Here is a 20,166-nt window from a genome sequence, read left to right as displayed (position 1 = left end):
CCCCATCAGAGGGAGGCCTTCTGCTGAATTAGGTATCCATACCAGACAGAAAACAAGAGGGAAACTACTCCCCTTCACATCTTTTCTCCTAGTCCTGGTTCAAGGCCCTGCCAAGAAAGAAACATGGAGGGCTCCAAAGTCTTCTCCCTGTCCTCTGAAGGCCTCACTGCCAGGTTAGGGGCTGTAATATGAGACAGAAAACAATCTAGACACAGGGAATTTAGGGGCTGTGAAATTAAAAAGCAACTCAGTGGATGTTCAAAGAGTTCAGGGGTCCCAGGACTATCAAATACACAGATAATTCATGCTATTAGGTTGCAATCTCAAGATAGGTAGGGCTGCTGCCTTGACAAAATTATTCTTTCCAAATATTTATTCTATGTATAGAACAGAGAACTCTTTCTAGATGACATCCAGACAACAGGGACAGAAACACTAAAGCACATACAAATGAAAGAAAGAATAAGTGAAAGTTTCATGTAGGGGGATTTTTGTTGTTCTTTTGTTTTGTTTTGTTTTTCAGAGCACTGACTGCCTTTGAAAATTCCTCACTAAATATGTTCTTTCTGAAAGGTGTTTTTGAACCGAAATAGAATGCATTATCCAGTCAGTCTCCATGGTAACTTTGTTTCTTATTAAACGGAACAGGAAAAAAGCCTAATTAACTCATAAGACCTTTTATTTGTTAAAGTGTTCTGCTATACCTTTAGTGGATTTGTCTGCTGTAGATTGAAAGATGCCATTTCCCTTTGGCTGCTTTCCTTCTTTAAGAATTACAGACTTTTCATATTAAATTTAGATCATCACATGTGAACAGCAAGTGGTGTATCAAGGAGGAGAATGATGCCTCTTTGTCTCTTGAAGCTTCTCTTAACTTTCAGACATAAAGCCACTTTACCTTAGCACTGCAGGAATACTCATTATGCTCCTCATTCTCTTTATAAAATCCTAAATGGCAGTCTTCCAACAACTATGTCTGGTGCTAGTCAAGTGTCGTCCCTTAGACAATTAGTTTAACCACTTTACCCAGGGAAATAAACTAAAATAAATAGTGTTTCAAAAACATTCTAGAGCAAAATCAACTAAAAGGAAAGATAAAATAGTATAAGAACTTTCCAAAGGAAAATGGGCAAGAAAATTCATGGGCCTGATTGTAATTCACACTGTGGCCTCTTTATCTTTGTAACAGACTTAAGAAAGGTATCCACTGTATTTGTTCAGTAACACAGCACTGGGAAATACTAGGATACGGTATACTGAAATAAATACTCTAAAAAATCCAAATATTTTCTGTTTCTACAGTTTGTAGTGTATAATTGAAAGAAAAAAAAAAAAAAAAGTCATTTGAGAATTGAACCTTTAATATAGTTTTTGAATTTTCCACAGATAGTCTGTGAACCCAAGCCCAGATGTTCCTGACACTCAAGGCAGAAGTGCCTAGAAGTCCAACACTGTGGCAAACAGTGTCTGGGGTGGGCAATCCTGACACAGATAAGAGGTGTTACAGAAGGTTTTCAGCAGTAAAGGTGCTCTAGAGGCCTAGGCAATGCTTAGCCCAGTCTTGACTGGGTAAAGCACCATTTTTAGTGAAGAGGAGGGGAAAGAAGAGGAAGACCTCCAGGCTTTCAAACTAAGGGTACCCTAAGAGAGTTACTCAGGCTAGAGGCATATATGTGAATGCCTCCTCTTGCCACAGGCATCCAGAAAACTACTTGCTAGAGACCTGTTACTAAACCAGCAAGGACCAACAGCAGGCAGCAGAATGATATTCATACAGGGTATGATGCTACACCTTGCCACACTGGGATGCAAACCCAGCAGGTAGTTGAAGAGCTCTTGTATATCACCTGGAGTAAGGCTCCCATGTTTCCTCTGTCCTCATCACAGTCCAGGTCACCTGGGAGGCATTACACCAGCGCTGCCATGGAACTGGTTCTCTGACTCTAGAAGAAACTGTTTGTCAGAGAATAGTGTGTTCCTGTTCCTTGCTGCAACTGGTATTTAATCTATGTATTTAGTCTGAAGCGGTACTGAGGGATTCCTGGTGACTCTAGAAAATAAAGATATTTGAAATGTCACTGCTCTGTGACAGCACTTGGCCTAAGTGAAGCAGGCTCGAGTAAACAACGGGTCTAGGAAAAAGGTGTTTCAGAGCTAGTGATTCTAAGTAATGCACAATGTTCTCGATAGAAACATAAGCCTCTCCTTATGTATTACAGGAGATTTTTTTATTAGGTGTGCTGCTTCCAGAAGGCAGGTATTCTTTACATATATATGTGTTTTGTACATTAATTTATGCTTCAAATGGCATAGTGCTCTTAGATGTGGGCTGTTTTTTAGGGTTGGTCCTTCTCATCAGCCTGTTTATTTGCAATGAATAGAAAAAATAATATTCACTGTTCATATGCATTTGTTCTGTCCATGCAATGTCATCTAGGATTAGGTAGACTGTGCTCTATGTACCATATCTTAGCCAGCATCCTTGGAAAAAGGGGCCAGTCCCATAGGGTAAGGAAGGCTGGTAGCTTTTCACAGAAATACAGCACTCCCAACCCATACACTGGGAAGGAAATAGAGTGAGAATACAGAGTATGGCACTGGGACCCAGCCACTTGGCAGAAGGAGCCAAGAAGGACTGGAAAATGGTTGGAAAATGGTTAGAATATATATATGGTTAAAGGTAAGCCTTGGGATATGCAGGCAGAAGGAGAAGTTGCCCACATTTGCAGTGGGTTCTTGTCAGAGTCCAAGGCAGCACAAATAAATATATTTTAAAAATTACAAATGTTTGATTGATGAGGTGGGGCTGAGAAACTTTTCATGCTTCAGTCAGGCTGTTCTGGTATTCTTGTGGCAAGAGGGAAATGATGGGACATGGAGAAAAATGTAGGAGAAGTTCCTCTGAAGCCTGGAGACAAGGGTTAGTAAAGAGAGAAGAGTTCTGTGGAAGAGGCTAGACAAAGGCTGGCTGGTTAGTTATTAAAGGCTATGATGGTGTCTAAATGCAAATGATGAGAACATGGGCTAAGACTACAGAACTGAAAGTCTAGACTGAAAGTCTCTGCTCCAGGGTACAATGTTTAGCTCCTGGTGTAGGATGGCTGTACTGTCACATGGCAGTATGACAATAGTGCCCTCTATGTTAAACTGATAGCTTTTACCCTGCAAAAATTTGGCCTTCTTGGTCCTCTTGTCATGCTCTGTGGTCATACAACAGAATAATATTTTTATTGTGACTTTTTAGTTTCAAGCGCCTGTAATAATTTTAGGGCTGCATTTCAGGCTATCATCATACATAGTTGCTGATTTATATCATGAAGCTGAGGTTGTGTTGCACACCCTGGAGCATGGCATGACAAAAGGAGTACAGGGGTGTGTAGAGTTTTGGACGTGCACAAGAGAAGGTTCGGGGGAGGTACTCAGAATGATAGGAGACAAACCTGATGCATTTTTGTCAATTGCTGCTTTTTGGTAGCCATCACTCACCAGAACCATGCCAAGGAAGAGGAAAGTAGTTTCAGGAAGAAACCAACATCTGTGCAATCAGCGGACCAGGACTGGAAATTAACTGGTAACTCTCATACTCATGAAACTTCCAGTCTCCCAGATACAAAAAACAAATGAAACAAAAACAAACAAACAAACAAACACAAACAAAACCAAACCAAAACCAAACCGAAAAGACCAAACAAACAGAAAAACCCAACCCAAAACAAAACAAAAAAACAACAAAGCAAAACAAAGCCCAAACTGGTCAAATTAATTAGGAAAGAGGGAGAATAGAAATAAATAGGAAGTTTGTTGGGAGAAAGCACAATCTAGAGTACAGCAGCACATAACACCAACTTCAAGCTGATGTAGGCTCCACTGATGGCTTGGAGTGTCTGCAAGAGGCACCTGACAGACCCCCAACAGGGAAAGAGGCTGAGACTGAGTATTCCCAGGGTGTTTTGAACCAACAGAAACTGCACCATCATAGCCAGAGTAAGCTGTGTGCTTTTGATCATGCAATTTCTGAAGAATGACAGGGTCTCACCTTGGTATAATGTGATGCAGTGGCACTGTGATGTTATGGCAGATTTTCTGTTTCTGTCACTGTTTCCCAAAGTTGTGAATCATAGCTCATGTCAGTATTTTGTGGAGCAGGATCAGTGTGGATACTGAGGCACTGTGGGAAGCAGTTCTCTTTTAGAGAAAGACATGTGGGATTAAAAAAGCACATGAACTAAAGACAAACTAGGGTATGACCTGTGGTCTGGTATGGCCTTGCCAAAGGTACCACAAGGTGCTGCAGGATGGCTGGTATTCCCAAAGACTCCCATATAACATGTAGTGTGAAGACAGCTGGAATGGTCAGAAGGTGCTATATGAGCCTGAAATGAGTGAGGAAGATCAGACTTAACCTTCCTTAATGGAATATCCTTTGGGAACAACCCAACAGAAGGTAGCACAGATATAGGATTGGAAAGCACTCCCCCATGGGACACTGTAGTCTGCTATTCTTTATCCATGCTGCGGATACACCTGGCCCCACATTCAACAGGAACAAAGTATTACAGATGCTGGCCTTTTAGTATGCATGAGATGGTGTAGCTATGTGCAAGACAGCTGTAGCTCAGGCATATATGGAGAATCATTGGCACACTGCTTGAGACATGTGAGATGGTTACTGGATTACCAAGTGAGTTTAAACCAGCAGCTTGGAGCGAAAGGGTGAACAGACCTTTAGCAGGTCAGGATGCAGAACAAAGCACTAAGCATCCAGCTTTTTTCAGGACAGTTCTCCTGCCCCTTGCAGACAAACTGGATAGGGAGCCACCCTCCTTAAATAACCATCCTCAGAAAGCCCCAAACATGGATTTGAAAATCCATAACTGCAGCTGCCACAGGACCTGGCCTCTTACTGTTCCACAAGCCTTACTTGAGCTCTGTCTTTCTGAGAGCACTGCAGTTTTAGAATTCCCTCATTCTAAATGCCACATACAGAGGCATGAGGACAAAAAAAGTGTCACATCAGACATTGAAAAACTGAACATAGCACGAGCATTATAAAACTCTGATTTTCTACAGCTCAGTGCAATTTCTGGTACTGGGAATCCAGCAGAGAAGATGCCTGAAAGAGCAGCACATAGGCAAATATTTACCACCCACACTGTTGAGAACCATCCTGAGTTCCACTGGGCCAAAGAAGGAACTGGATGGTTAGCCAGAAATTTAATTAACAGTCTGATCATATGTTAAATGACAGAGCCAAGCTCAACCGATTTCTGCCATTGGGAAAAAAGTCTAGTTTTCAGCAAGCTCCACCAATTTGAGAAACACTTTGAGTATTAGAACATTCACTTCCCTCCACAGTGCCATGTCTAACTTTTGGAAAATCTGGACAACTCCATTACCTTTATGCCCTAATCCATTGTCTATCCATTTAAAATGGTAAATACAGAATATGATTCAGATCAGGCATAGCTCTATGAAAGGGTGATATCGTGGAAATGTTCCTGTAATAGCAATTTATAATGCTACAATAATGGGCTGTTATTTGTTGGTTGGTTTTTGTTGTTCTTGTTGGTTTTAGTTTGGATCTTTTGTTTGTTTGGGTTTGGTTTATTTGTTTGCTTGTTTTTACAATATAAATGTATAGATATTTCCTGTGCAATATAGTAAATAATTCCATAAACAGTAAATGCTCTGGTATTTCACGGCAATATAGTATAAAATATAGTTTAAGAAGACATGTTTAGCTTGGTGTCCAATAACCTCTTCCTCAGGTTTTTCTCTAATCTTTGTTACTTTCTCCTTGTCACTACAGGTACCACAAGACTGGAAGGGAATTTCTGAGTCACCAGCTCCAGCAGGTTCATCTCCTGTTATAAATCAATTAACCTCTCACTAGAACTTCCAGGTTGAAAAAAGTGGAAGGTGTTCTCCCTCAAGCCTCCTAACAACCTGTTCAGTGCTTTACCATGCTGTTTGGAAATAATCTAATCTGAGCAAATGTATTCATGGTCCATTCATACCAGCGTCAAAGGAATTCTGCAGCATAAACAGGTTTGTTTCTCTCTTGTTCTTCGTCTGCTTGAGATATATATAGACAGCAATGACACCCCCACTCAACCTTCTTCCTGCTTGTCTAAGCAAACCATGCTTCCAGTCTCAGCTAATAAAATGTATTTTTTATTTTCTAGAACAGTCCAGTTAATCTGCCCTGGGTTTAGCTCATCTGAATTCATCTCCATGAGCACAGGTAACCAGAAGTTTATGATCTGCCTGATGGGACCTCCAGAGGACTACAGTATTTATTCTTCTCTCTCTCTCTGTGGGAAGGGATAGATTCTAGATTTAAAGTTGCATTTTTCACAGTCTCATCATATTGGCGGACATATTTCCTGTGTGTCATACTCCTCCCTGAAATTCATCTGTAGTTTCCAAATATAAGGTCCCAGTTTACAAATAAATTCTCAGAACTGACTCTGTCTACATGGCACTGCAATTTCTACTATTAACCTACTGTTCAGTGGTTCCTCTTCAGTCTCCATGGCCATTCAGTTTTCCTATATTATATCCTGAACCTGCTTTATATAGCTAACTTTGAATTTCAGCTCACCAGCAGATTAGTACACCCTGTTTTTTTGCATCATCTTCCTTTTTGTCTTGAAAGCATTCCTGAGAGATAACTATTTTCCAGCCTCAACCTTTTATTATTATGCAATGAAGATCAGATTCCCTGTTAGTTTTTCACAATAGGTATCACTTTACTGTGTGACTATTCTTACTGATTTCATCTAAATAACTCACAGAATAAGATATTGCTTGCAAAGAATGGATCTGCATTTCACCTGGAATGTATGAATTACAAAGGACATTTAGTTTACAGGCTAAGTAAGAATTTACCAAGTACCTGCAGGATTATTCTTTCTGTTATGCACTTCTGTTTATAAACCGGTCTTTGATCAGAAAAAGTATAGTCTTCTCTATAAATACACAGAAAAAAATAAAGAGGCTGAGATCATGTTTCCCCGTAAGCTAAAGCTTTCAAGAAGCATTATTGGAACAAGGAACAGCTACTTTTTTTTTTGTTTTGTTTTTCATAGAAAAAAAGACAAAGGATTTATGATGTGTGTAACTGTGTTAGAAGCTGATCTGAATTCATTTAACCTGGGGCATCTAACAATAATGTAGTTGAAATAATTTTAATTATTATCATTCTTATTGAAGACAGTTGAAAACTTTTTTCATTAAAATCTGTGGGTTGTTAAATGAACTAAGCCAGGCATCTTAAAACAAAATAGCATTAAAACTGAATATGCCATACAGAGATGCAACATAGATTGTATTTACAGTTTTTTTGACATTATGCTATAATTCAGTGTCAAATACTTATTTATATCACCTGATCAAGTGTTTCATGATTGGCAAGGTTTGCACAGTGTCTTTTAGCTTGGTTGGGAGGAAGGCATGTAGCATCACTGCGCACACTTGAAAAGAAAGACTGTAGCACCCACCATTTTCAGTGCAGACACTCCTGTCTTTTGTTTACTTAGCAGACCTTGCCATCAGAGAGATCATTTGTTCTGGCTGCTGTTTTAACTTGTGCTTTCCTGTATGATGCAGGTAGATACCTGCATCATAAACTTCTTGTTTCCCTTGGCAGCAGTTTTGTTGCCTCTTACTGAGCCTTCAGCATGGTCTGGCTGCTCCTTGGGGGCCAGGAGCAGAGGGGCATTACCAGGGGCAGCAGGGCAGCAGGACATGGTCACTGGCTCAGCCAGCTGTCCACACAAAGCTGGGCAAGTCCCTAGCATGAGGTAGGTCTGACATGAATGCCAGAGGTTGGCTTTGGGGTCAGGTTCAGCAGGTACATGGCAAGGTACAGGCATGGCTGTGGCCACTGCAGTGTGGCCCTGACAGTGCCTTGGGGTGCAAGATTCAGCTTAAAAACAGATCCTGGAAAAGGAGGCTGATTCCTTGCTGAGGCGTCTTAGCAGACCTGTTCAGGGGAGCCTCTGCTGAGGCTTTTTAGTAGAGCTTTCAGCAACAGCTCTCTTCAAGGCCAGGTACCTGCAGCATTAGCTAAGTTGGCCCAGACAAATCCCTGGGAGTGCGGTGATGTTCTCAGGGGGCTGATATTCAGTACCACTGTATACATTGGCTATCATAGAAAAAATGTTACTTTTCAGTGTGAAAAAATGCCCCCCAGATGGAAAATAAGTGATTATGTTATTCACTGAAATTAGGAAAATATGATTGCTGCGTGACATTGAGGCTGAGGAGATTAATTGGTTCCCAACCAACAATTCTCCTCTTTGAGATGGACCCAAAGAAATAACAGCAAATAGAAACATTGCAATTTAGCCACCAGCAAACTCTGGAGGTTTCATTACTTCCCCTAATTTTTGGGGAAATAATTTTTTACATTTACAATAGTGTAAGCATCTTAATGTTAACTTAGGTCTTGTAGTTGCAGGATTTCCTCAAATATCAGATAGCCACAAAGGAGGTGACAACAGACTGATGTGATAAATTGAAGAGAATTACTAAAAGCACAACAGTTCACCACAAAGAAAACAACAAGGGGGCCAAGATACAAACAGAGAAGTACTCTCACCTGTTTTCAGTTTTCTACTATGAAAGGACGCTATTTATTAAACAGCGGTGAGTTGAGAAGGGGGTTGGAACTGCAAGTAAGGGAACTGCCTCTGGCTTTTTCATTCCTGCTGTTTTGAGAGAAAAGGAACGTAGTTTCCACTATTTGTAAATAAATAGGACAGCATCAAAGGTATGTGGCTCCACCTGTTCCCCCTCCTAACAGAAATAAGCTGCAGAACCCTGAATGTTGGGCAAATGCTGGACTGAACAGGGGCAGCAACATTTGTACGTCCTGCCTTGGCATCCATGTACTTTTTCCATGTACTGTACTTGAAAGAAATGTAACTGTTCTAAGTCAAAGAATGTTTGATCACAACTTTCTCTGCCTCTTTCTAAGCCTGCTGCTTATGTTTAGTCTTGGATTATTTTGTATAGGAAAAAACAATTCTTTTATACCACTCCTCCAGTCTTTAAATATTTGCATTCCTAGTAAGACAGAATGTCTTTGTGAGGAATCCTACCAAAAGCATATGTATGAGCTCAGGTCTGTTTTACATTTCCAAATTAAGACTCCTCCCAAACATTCAGGAGGAAGAAAGATGGCTGCAGAAATATTTAAATGACAAAATCACAAATTAATAGATTAATGTGCAATTAGAACTGGCAATTAAAAAAAAAAAAGTAAATGTTTTCTCCACTACTAGACAGATGAAGTGCAAAATATTTTTAAAAGAAATGGAATCACTTTGCTGTAAGCATAAAAAGAACTGACATAAAGTTTCATGAAAAAACATGACACTTTTTATAAAAAGTAGAGAAACTTCCCTAAAAGAAAGAACCTTTGGATATTTGCTATTAGATAAATATTCCTATCGATATTCCTATTGATAAATAATTAACTAAATTAAATGCTGTATAGAATACACTTTGTTCCCATGAGGAATGTATTTTGACCATGCTGTGTTGTCACTATTTTCTTTTGCTTGGCTACATCTCACCTAACTTTATATGTTTTGAGACTTCAGTAGCTGCTCTGAAAAAGTCGCTACATTTCCCTTGTTAGTTGTCTGGAAAGGAGTCAGCATCTCTGAAGAGCATTTCTGTTCACCATCTTTCCTTCTTACTCTTTGGTCTAATTCAGTTGTTGTATGGATTGGCTACCTGGGTGGTAGTGACTCAAATTTTGAATTTACCAGCTAGACATGAGATAAGCAAATAAAATATCAAGAATTATGCTGCTCCTTACTGGCTGATCAAATGAATGGCCTTGGTGAAATTTATCGTATTGTGATTATTAGGATATATTTTGCTATATCTTTTTCTTCACTTTCACTAGTATTAACCTGAACTACATGCATACAGAGGAAAATGCACACTTGTCTTGCTCAAGCGTCAATTTGGTGTACTTGAAAAGTACTTGGTTTTTAAATATAAAATTCCTGTTTCTAAAGCATTGTTATTCTTGTTTAGAGGAAGAAACACAGCGTAAGATGTTCTTGTTTTATAATTGGACATTTTTTCTAGTATTTCTTTCTCTGAGACCCTTGTTTTCCTTGACTTCTTGTTCTCTTCTCAAATGCGTATGATAATCTCACTTTGCTCTCCTACTGCTACTGTTTTCAAGTGGCTGCAGTTATAAGTAGTTAACCTGCTGAGACATAGTTTATTTAATACCTGAAGCTGTCTTAGGGACCAGATGTTTGTACAGAATACAAACAATTGCCAATGGGCAAATGGATCTGGAAGAAATAAGGACCTAGCCAAACCTTCAACAGGTGAGAGTGTTGAGGGGTTTTTACATACTGCAAATAGTGACCACACATGTCCAGGCTTTGTGTAAAGTTGGGAATTAAAAAATATATATATATATATATTGTGATTGCTCAGTAATTTTGTTGTTTAGGTTCCTTATAAAACAGAGGAATAGACATAAGCAAACTTTAACATTTCTATTATTTGGGAATAGGCTTTTTCGTAACATGAGAAGGAAAAACAAGAAGAGGGAATAAGCATCCTGTACCTGAAATGTCTGAGTTTTCAGTTTCAGTTGGCTGCCCAGATCTGGGAATATTTTAAAAGTTTTGTTTCCAGTTTGAGGTCACCATTCTGGCTTGCTTTGAATGGCAGAACCTGCTCTGTCCTCAGGGTCATTCTTGTTCGTTAGATACTTTTTGACAGTTGCCTCAATTCAGGAGGGAAATGGGGAGAGCTCAAGTAGTCTGCCTTCCTACCTGGGCCAAATCATGTTTCCAGATCAAATCAGGGCAGAAATGTCTGTACATGAGCTTGTGCAATTAAAGCGTGCATTTGCTAACAAGGCATTTTTTGCAGTGTTTGATTCCAGTGAACATTTCATCCCATTGCGCTACTGAGATCAGAATTGGGTATTTCAACATTTCAAAACCTGTAAATGAAGCTCTAATTATCATCAGATCAATTTAAAAGTAATGATGCTTTAAAGATTTTCATTCATGTTTTTTTGTTGACTGATTGCTAAACTGTCTAGATAAATTTGAACATGTATTAAAACTTTTCTCCATATCTGTGAAGCATAGAAGCTTTTCATTTTTAAAATGAAAGACTAGATTCCAGAGTGTTGCGATTACTTCAGGAAGGATGACTATAAGAAAAAATTACAAAGATGAGACAGAGATATTATAGAGAGTAAAATGCCAATCATGGTTGGATTTGGATTGTTAAAAGGTATATATTCTTCACAGGAAAAAAAAAAAAAGGAAAAAAAAAGAAAAAAAGAAAAAAAAAGAAAAATATTAAGTTACTGTGTTAACTCTAGGAATTAATGATGTCATAGATGTTTAAAAAGTAGAAAATAACTGTATAGACAAAACAATCTGCTTAAGTAAAAAATTGCTTTGATGAAGAATTCTAAAAAACATTCTAAGGCTTAGAGGTGTTATGTAATATCCAAGGACTGGATGGGAACCGGAATGGAGATCTCTGAAATATAGCTAGAAAGAAATACTGTTAGAATGTTTAATGGTAGAAGGTTTAAACTTCCCACATATAAACTAGAGAACAGAGAGAATGAAAGTGAATGATATCATCAAGGTATATCTAGAAATGTTGACTCGAAGATTTATTCACATAAATACTACATGAGTAAGACATGGTGTTTAAGGCTGAGTTTTTAAAGCCTATGAGAATGTTATATGAAGACTGATTTTAGAATACAATCTCGGACTGAGTAATAAAATGTTGGCCTTGCTCTATGCAAATTTACATGAGTAAAACTAGCTTTTTTCTAAGATTCTGAGTCTCAAAGGAACTTAATTTAAATATTTAAATAGTAGAGTACAGGTTTTCTAATATGCTATTAGTTTGGAATTTCCTTAAATCAAAGTTGCAAAATGTCTGCAGAATTTGTATCTCAAGTAAAGAAGAAACCTGCAGGTGAGGGTTCTATTTCTAACAGGCTTAAGCACCATCTCTGAAAAGGCACAAGGAACAAGCAGAAGTAGAAAAAGGGATAGAATGAGACAGCAAATATCTTAAAGCTCAGGCAGGAGACAATTGAGTCTTGTCACAGGTCAGACTAGGTTTGACACAATAAACAGATTTTTTTTTTTAAGTTGTTTAAATTAAAAGAAGAGCACAGTACTGGGTCTTGAAAGGATGACAGTAGCATCTCAACTTATTATTATTTTTACCATGGCAAATGCTTAGATTATTCTTGGAAGGATGATGTTGAAGCAGGTGGACCTTCTCTCTGACCTGTTATATTTTTTACTATGTTTCTACGAGGGAAAAGAGGTGGGAAATTTTACACAGTAAGCACTGTATTAAGGTTAAATAAGATGTAGTGGTTTCTTCCTGCCATCTTCCTCAGATGCTTCAGTTAAATAAGTACCATGGTACTGGCTGAAGAAATGAAGGGAGGGGAAATTATAGGCATGTGGATAAAAGCAAACAAACAAAAAAAACCCACCACCACCACCAACAAAAAACCAAAACCAAACCAACCAAACAAAACCAAACCAAACAAAAAACCCCAATAAACTCCAAACCTCGAGTAGAAGCCTCACTCAGGAAATGCAATAAGGAGAGAGGTATGAATGTCTAAGGAAGATAAGGAGGAGAAGACTGGTTGTGTCGAAGAGGATGCATGAATACAGGGAGTGATTACCACCAGTGTCCCTAAAGAATGATTTTGGGTGCTTTTTGACAATTTATTAAAGCTGTAGGCAGAAATTGTAGGAGTCTACCGGTTAAATATTCAGTCTGAAAAGCAAAGAAAAGCTTGTAAAAATGTGAGTAGTGAGGTTCTTCACCGTTTAGTAGGAACAAGCAAGAAGAGTGATTTTTAAGACAGAGACAGTAAACTCTTCAAAGACATATCATGTGAAGTAATTGCCTGCAATAACAAACTGTTGTCCTCAACAACTGAGGAGTTCCCTCCCAGCCTCATGTTTCTAGTCTAAAAGCTAAAAATCAATACTGATCTTAGGAGATGCATGGTAGTCAGATTCCCATTCAAGGAATCTCTTTCAAATCAGTAGAAGTTTCAGAACAGGAAAAAAAAAAAAAAAAAAAAAAACAGAAACCCTTTCTAGGACTGCAAACTGCCTCACTAATTTGTTGTAATTAGTTACAAGGACCTGACATCCCTTGTAGTGAAATCCCTGGAGAGCTCCTGGCTGCAGACAGCTGCCCTGTCTCTCACTCTAGCACACAGACCAGAACCTTAGCCAAAATAAATCACCATGAAGTATCCTCAAAGTTCTCATATTAATCCATGTGTTGGTGGCTGCTCTACCACAGTAGCCATAACTTTGGAAGTTTGTTTCTAAAATGAAGCCTAGTGTTTATCTCAAATCATTGCAATTTATTTTTTAGCTAAACTAGCCATCTGAGCTCCTTCTGTGCCTGGTAAAGATGAATGCCTAATCCTGAGACAGATGTTCAAGATAGGTGGGATAAATTGCATTCTGTAAATGCTTCTCCCTATCTGTCAGCTATTTAGAGAGTCTTGATGTCCAAGATGCCTAACTTTCAGATTCTTAATGCTAGGTAAAATGGAAAGCACATCCCGGGGGCTATTTACAAAGATTTATTGTAGATGAAGAAGCCTAAGTGTTAAATGCTCCAGAGTCAAAGCACCAATTCCTGTAAAGGATGAGAATTTAAAAAATGCTTGGTAATTTGTTCAATAGTGAAAACTTCTTTTTCATTTTAGGGGGGGCGGATGGAAGACCCTTTGCACACCTTGTGTAAAGGTACACAAAATGTAGACCATTGGCATAGTCCACTTTGACTTCCCCCAGTACTCTACAGGAAAGGGAGCTGTGTTTCTCCAGATGTAAATGTGGGATATCATTCTTGGTCTGATAACAGTGTTGATGTTAGAGCTTTTATGAAATTATGAATGATTATAATTATTTTCCATGGAGATAGTATGCCTCTACTTTTCCAGTTATCAAAAGTAATTGGATTATTTAGCTTTAAACTTAAAAAAAAAATAAATTACTGTGAAACGGTAAAACTACCTGAAAAACCTGATAGATGATAGCTCCTGAAAGTTGTTAATAACTGAAATTAGGCACTTTGGATGGAAACTCACACAGCAACAACAGGGTTTTCAGTGCAAGTTGTTCTATAATTGCAGTATTATTCTCCAGATGATTCAGCAGTGCACTTACACAAATCATGAGCATATAGCTCTATTAGCATATTCTTTTTATACCTAATCTATTCACTTTTTCCTACTGTGTGTAATGTTTGTCCCCTATCAGAGGTGCCAAAATTCATCTCCCTTTCCTGGAACTCACTAATTGTTCTGTAGGAAATAAAGACAAATATTTCTGCTTGGAAACTGTTCTACTTTCGAGGAGATCCCAAACATCTCGCTAAGCTCCTTTCCATACTACAGCTAAATATTTGTCCATATATAATTAAACCCTCTACAAACACCATCTTTTGCATTTTTTTTTTTTTTTTATAAAAGAAACATTACAGGCTTTTTGTATCTGTCATAAAGGACCACAAGTCACATGTTCCCAACATTTTTCTTTGGTAGGTCTCCTTGGAGATGACCACAGACTGCCCTAAAACACTATAACTGCACTGAACCCCATAATCAGTATTTTTCTCTGTGCATTACGGGTTCTTAGATTAACTGCAGATCGGACTCACAGTACTCCACATTGAAGGAGAACTATATTTTGGGTATTGTGTGCTAAATTAGGCTTGCATGAAGATGCTGAGCTGTGGTTTAAATTTTCCTTACTCAGAAGGGGCCTTATGAGGTAATTGATCAGCTAGCGGTGTCAAGAGTAGAGCCATAGGGTCCTGAGCTTAAATTGGGTGTCTTGTTTGAAAAACAGTACTGTAGCTAAACCTAAGGAGCCTTCTTTGAAGGCTTTAATTCATATCCTACAAAGCTTCTCCATCTTTTTAACTCTTGTGATAGCTCTTTAATAGGCAGAAACTGATCAGTCTTAGTTTCCTATTTCTTTATTATAAAAAGAGATATCATAGCTAAGTTAGAAATTTGATAAAGAAACTGAGATGTCAGATAAAAGATATTTTCGAAATATTCCTATTTGTTATGAGATATAAGTTGTAAGAGCAAGAGAATATTTTCATATCCTGTTTTGAGACACAGAGGAAATTGAGCAGGTGATGAATAGAATTGCTTTAGGTCGATTCATGGTTTTCCTTTCTTAATATAGCTATTCAATTAGCATGTCTTTCATTATAATAATTTTTTTTTACCAAATGCTATCTTATATTTTTGTAAGCTGCTACAAATTTTAAATGGGTTTTCTTAAAGGAAATATACCTCTGTTGTCACACTGTTCAGCACTATTTTTTTTATTTTCCTCCTACAATTGTTGGATGTGGATTTTCCTCTTGACAAAGAATTGAGGTTTAAAGCTAAAGACATCTGGCAAGGCTTCCTCATTGATCTATAACACTGAATTGGATTTTTACTTCTGGCTTACACTGAGGATAACTCTGTTTTGCAGCAGTGTTAAGACACCTGGCATCAGATATGAGAAAACGGTGATAATTCCGAAGAAGTACCTGGGTTTCTCAGTCTGTCAGCAGCTCTGAAACCCTCTAACAGGTGTTTGATAAAAAACAGGAAGAGCAACACATTTCTCCTGACCTTCTCCACAGCTGAGTCTCTGTTTCTTTCTTTCATTTCCATTTGTTGACGTTGTTCTGACTCGGTTGTTGCAATTTCATAAATCAGGAAGTTTTTATTCTTGTTAACTTGTTGAGGATTTCTGTCTTTAGTGCATGAATAAAATAATGAAGAATTTTTGCATGGTTGGTCAAAGACAGTTAAATTTAAAAGAATTTTAAAATAATGAAGTCAGTTCAGTTTGCAATTATAGAACTCAAATGGTTAGTTAGTGAGGTGCAGCTAATGAACATGACATAAAAGGTGTAAGTAATTTTTAGCATTGTGGAACTGAGAAAACAAATCCAGATTCCTGACCAGAAATTGTTTCAAGCCTTGGTGCTATTCATTTCAACATGCAGCACTATGCTGGAACTAATCCAATAAAAACTCAGAGAGTTCACCTTCATCCTCCTTTCCCTCAAGGATTTCTCTTTTGGCAGAATCACTGTGTTCGCACTCTGTTTTGCCACAGTTGTTCCCTTCGTTCAGATCCTTTGCTAAATTGGAAAGTGTTTCTCCTTCAGAACTGCAAAAATATCTGTAGTTAAAATTCCACCTAGGCTTTCTGTTTGAAAACACCTTATTTCACTTGTGTTTACCATGCATTAACCAACCTCTAGTTTTTCACTTACATTAGGGGACTAGTCTGGATTTATTTCACCTTCTAATTGTATACAATTTAGGGAGACCCACTTTGCAGAAGCCATCTGTCTCGGTAGCACATTTAACTCTCTTAATGTGTCACAACACAGTCCCTCTGCATGCTTGGCACAGGCTTACCTTAGGGACTGAAAAACTTGATCCTCTCCCCAGGATTATTCTGTGTCATCAAACTTTCATGGTCTAAGGCTATACTAGCTTTCTCTGGTTTTCTCCCATCTCATTACAGAAACCCCTGCTGAAAAAATACCCTGGGCAAGTCATGGGGTCCCAAACTGGGTCCTCCAGGGAGACAATATTTTTTTCCACAGTGTCTTTAGAGAAACTGCTAAGCAATCCCAACTTCAGACTAGGAACAGAAGTAGCATTTTCAGGATGGAAAAGTCCTTTCTCTTTCCCTTCCTGATGCAACTTGTGACTTGCTTTTGAGCAGGACCCAAAGTTTGTTACTAAAAACCTCTTTATAAAGTACTTAGATCCAGCATTATTGCAGCCATAGCAAGGCCCCTGACCCCCAGTCTGCTACCATACTATTTAATGTTGAAAAGAACATAACATAAGCATGAGCAAATGTTGTTTCTTGTTAAAAAGAAGATACAGAGGAAAACCACAGCACAAAATGCTTTTATGTGACATGTAATACATTAAATAGTTAGACAAGATATAGGGTGATCAGAGAAAATGCATATTACTTATGAAGAAATGTTAGAAAGACCAAGAAAGCACTTAAGGCGGAAATAAGATGGCATCCTAAAAGAGTTCTGTTAACAAAACAGGTCACAGACTACACAGATTTTCATCACCATGTCCTCACCAAGTTCTGTTACAGAAATAACTCACATGAATTAAGAGGGAAATTTCTAACATAGTTAAATATAGAAACTCAGGGCAGTAATAAATGGTTAGTTTTCCCAGTACAGGGAAAAAAAATGTAATATTCCTCAACTAAGATCTCAGGTTTGATATCTTAACTTGGTACTACTCAGGAAAGAGAAGTTCCAGTCCTTTCAATAGGAATTTACCTAAGTAGGAATATCGTTATTTACATATAAGTATTGGATATAATTAAATTTGAAAGTCAATATGGGTATATCCACTGTGTTTAAGTTTTCAAGGTATAAGTTCAAAATGTTAAAGCAATTTTCTCATCTTTTACTAGTACTACTTTCTGTGTCACATTTTCTACCAGAGACCAGTTATCCTGTCCAGTTTACAGTCTTTGCTTTCTCTTTAAAAATTTTAACAGAAACTCTGGCCTAGTGAAGATTTCTGAGATTTGGGCAGGACAGAATGTGTTTTTCTGGAGCCATTGTCTAAATTTCCCATGAATTTACTTTTTTTTTCACTTTCTACAGCTACACCTTTACCATTTTAAAGTAAACCTAAGTGCATGCAAGCTCATAGATTTTTAGACTAGGTATGAAACTGTCATATTCATTATGATGAATAAAATATCTTCCATATTTTTGAAAATAAAATTCATACAGTTGCTGCTCTGATATTTATAACTTTTTATATTGGTTTAGCTGTAAATATGCAGTAATTGAACATTTATGCAGAAAACAGAAGTACAACGACTGCTTGCACAAAGTAATACAGAGGAAATTTGCATCAGAGCTGTTCCTGAAACCATTTTGTAAATATTTTTTTCTATATACTGTTTTAAATGTTGTTTCATACAACACTTAAATAATTGAAACAAGATATAAGAAAAATAACATGTGCTCCATCACAGAAAGATAGTTAAATGGTGTGAACACATTAGGTGAACTAGTTGAAAAGAGTGCATAATATATTTCACCTTAGAAGCTACTCTAGAATCTACAAAATATCAATTGCTAAAAGAATCACAGTTATCTTTTGAGTACATTGAAAACAGAAGGTCTATATTAATGATTCATAGAGATTTATCAGTGTTCTTTTTCCCTAATGTCTCAATTTCCATTAATATTATTTCCATAATATCTCAATTTCCATTAATATTTTTCTAATATCATGCTAAAATTTCATAGTAAATACAGTTGATAGTTTATTAAGAAAACCATTAAATAAGGGGTGCATTAATTAATGCATCTTTTAGATTTGTACTTAGAACCCTTCTCTTTTCTTTAATACAAGAGGACAGTGATTTGCTGTAAGATGCTAGTGGCTAAATTCTTCCATTTGTTGATCTAAAACTATTCCACTGCTGGCCTGCAAAGGCTAAAGTAAACAAAACCACACAATCCCATTCAGAATCCTAAGCCCTTCATACATGCTGGCAAGACTTCAGTGGAGCCGTAGCTGTGCAACTGGCTCCAGACACTGGCTTGCAGTGCTCTCGTTCTGTCTGCCCTTTCAGTCGAGTGAACATGCACAAATGTCAAAGAAATAAAAACGGGGTCACTTTTAATAGTGATTATGTTGTCTCATACCCTCTACATTGCACAGCATAAAGTAGCTCTCATCATTTACCTTTCTCAGAATATTTTTTTTTTCACATTTAAAATTATGCATTTAAAGAACACACGGACCTTTGAAACATTCCTCCACCCCTGGTGTGTCACATCTGTGAAAGAAGTTCATGTATTCCACACTTAATCCTGATGCCAGCAAAATACTACATCTGATGAGTAAAAGACACAGTAAAATCTTGTAGTCCTATTGCTGCCCATGGCCTATACCAGATAACAGCAATGATTCATGTTTCCTGGCTCATGTGTCTGTGTCACCCCACCAAGGCAGTCAGGGGACTTAGCAGAGCAAGCTTTTAAATCCTGGCTAAAAATACTAAGCTCTGGTATTTGGCTAGAAGCTTACCTGTCTCTGATATCTGGTTAGGCGTCTTACATACCACAATTCATTTTAGGAAAAGTAAATCAGTGTGGGGAAATCTTCTTGCCCAGGTGAAGTTTGGTGGCAACATTCCTCATCTTTGTCCAAGTTGCTGGATCTCCACCTTAGGATCTCCTGTCCCAAAAGCATCCAGCACTGCCTAATCTGGATGCTATTGCTCAGTTCCAATGCAAGAGGTGATTATTTACCTATGAAAACATGTTACTGAAACATTGGTATACATATAGATTAAACTGATATAATTTAGTTAGAGTTTATAACTTACAAGGATGCAAGTGATGATCCAGAGTGCTATGAAATCAATGGATACCAAGTTTGTGAGTCTGTTAATTATTTTAAAGTTGCTTCTTATGTGACACAATGCTGATTAGTTTACATCATACCAAATTCTGTATTTTTAGAAGATATAATTAAACGGTGTACATATGTGAATGGCCCCATCATGGCAATATTGCAGAGAGCTCTGTTAAACTGATGCTCTCGATATCCTAATAAACATACTATTAACTCTCATGGCTATAATAGGAGGTTCTGAGTGTTTGGCCTGGGACTGAGGTCACTGGCTTATATTCTGCTGGCTTTTGGTTTATGCCAATAACTCTGGTTTAGTTTGTGCATCTACTAGGAGATGTAGTTACTGATCCAGTTTCCACTGAAGTAATTGGAAATATTTTCTCAACTTCAGCAGGAGTTAAATCAGATCAAAATGAAGACCACTAACAGACTAGGACAATATTCCATTCTTGAATTAATATTCTTTAGCTAGATGTGATATTACTGTATTTCTTTCTACTGTAGGCTGTTATTGCAAGATTTAGGCCCTGATATTTAGTTTACTTTAGTAGCTTTGTTGTTATTTGAAAATATTTTTTAATGAAAAAAAAGATCTTTTTGTTTGATCTTTTATTTTTTCTTAGTCATATGCTAAATCCTGT

The 20,166-nt window shown here is 37.7% G+C and overlaps 1 long non-coding RNA gene across 1 annotated transcript in view; it reads left to right on the top strand.

The window, feature by feature from the left end:
- Positions 1-13,337, top strand: part of LOC110365903 (uncharacterized) — a 44,703-nt gene extending 31,366 nt beyond the window's left edge. Inside the window, exons 2-3 of the long non-coding RNA XR_002425818.2 lie at positions 5,810-6,048; positions 6,186-13,337. This is a non-coding gene — a long non-coding RNA (uncharacterized LOC110365903). The remainder of the gene's footprint in view (positions 1-5,809; positions 6,049-6,185) is intronic.
- Positions 13,338-20,166: the final 6,829 nt, after the last annotated feature.

The sequence above is a fragment of the Columba livia genome, chromosome 1 (genome assembly GCF_036013475.1).
Source record: "Columba livia isolate bColLiv1 breed racing homer chromosome 1, bColLiv1.pat.W.v2, whole genome shotgun sequence".
Lineage (NCBI taxonomy): Eukaryota > Metazoa > Chordata > Aves > Columbiformes > Columbidae > Columba > Columba livia.
The sequence above is the reverse complement of the archived record's forward strand: the minus strand, read 5'-3'. Positions and strand labels throughout refer to the sequence as shown.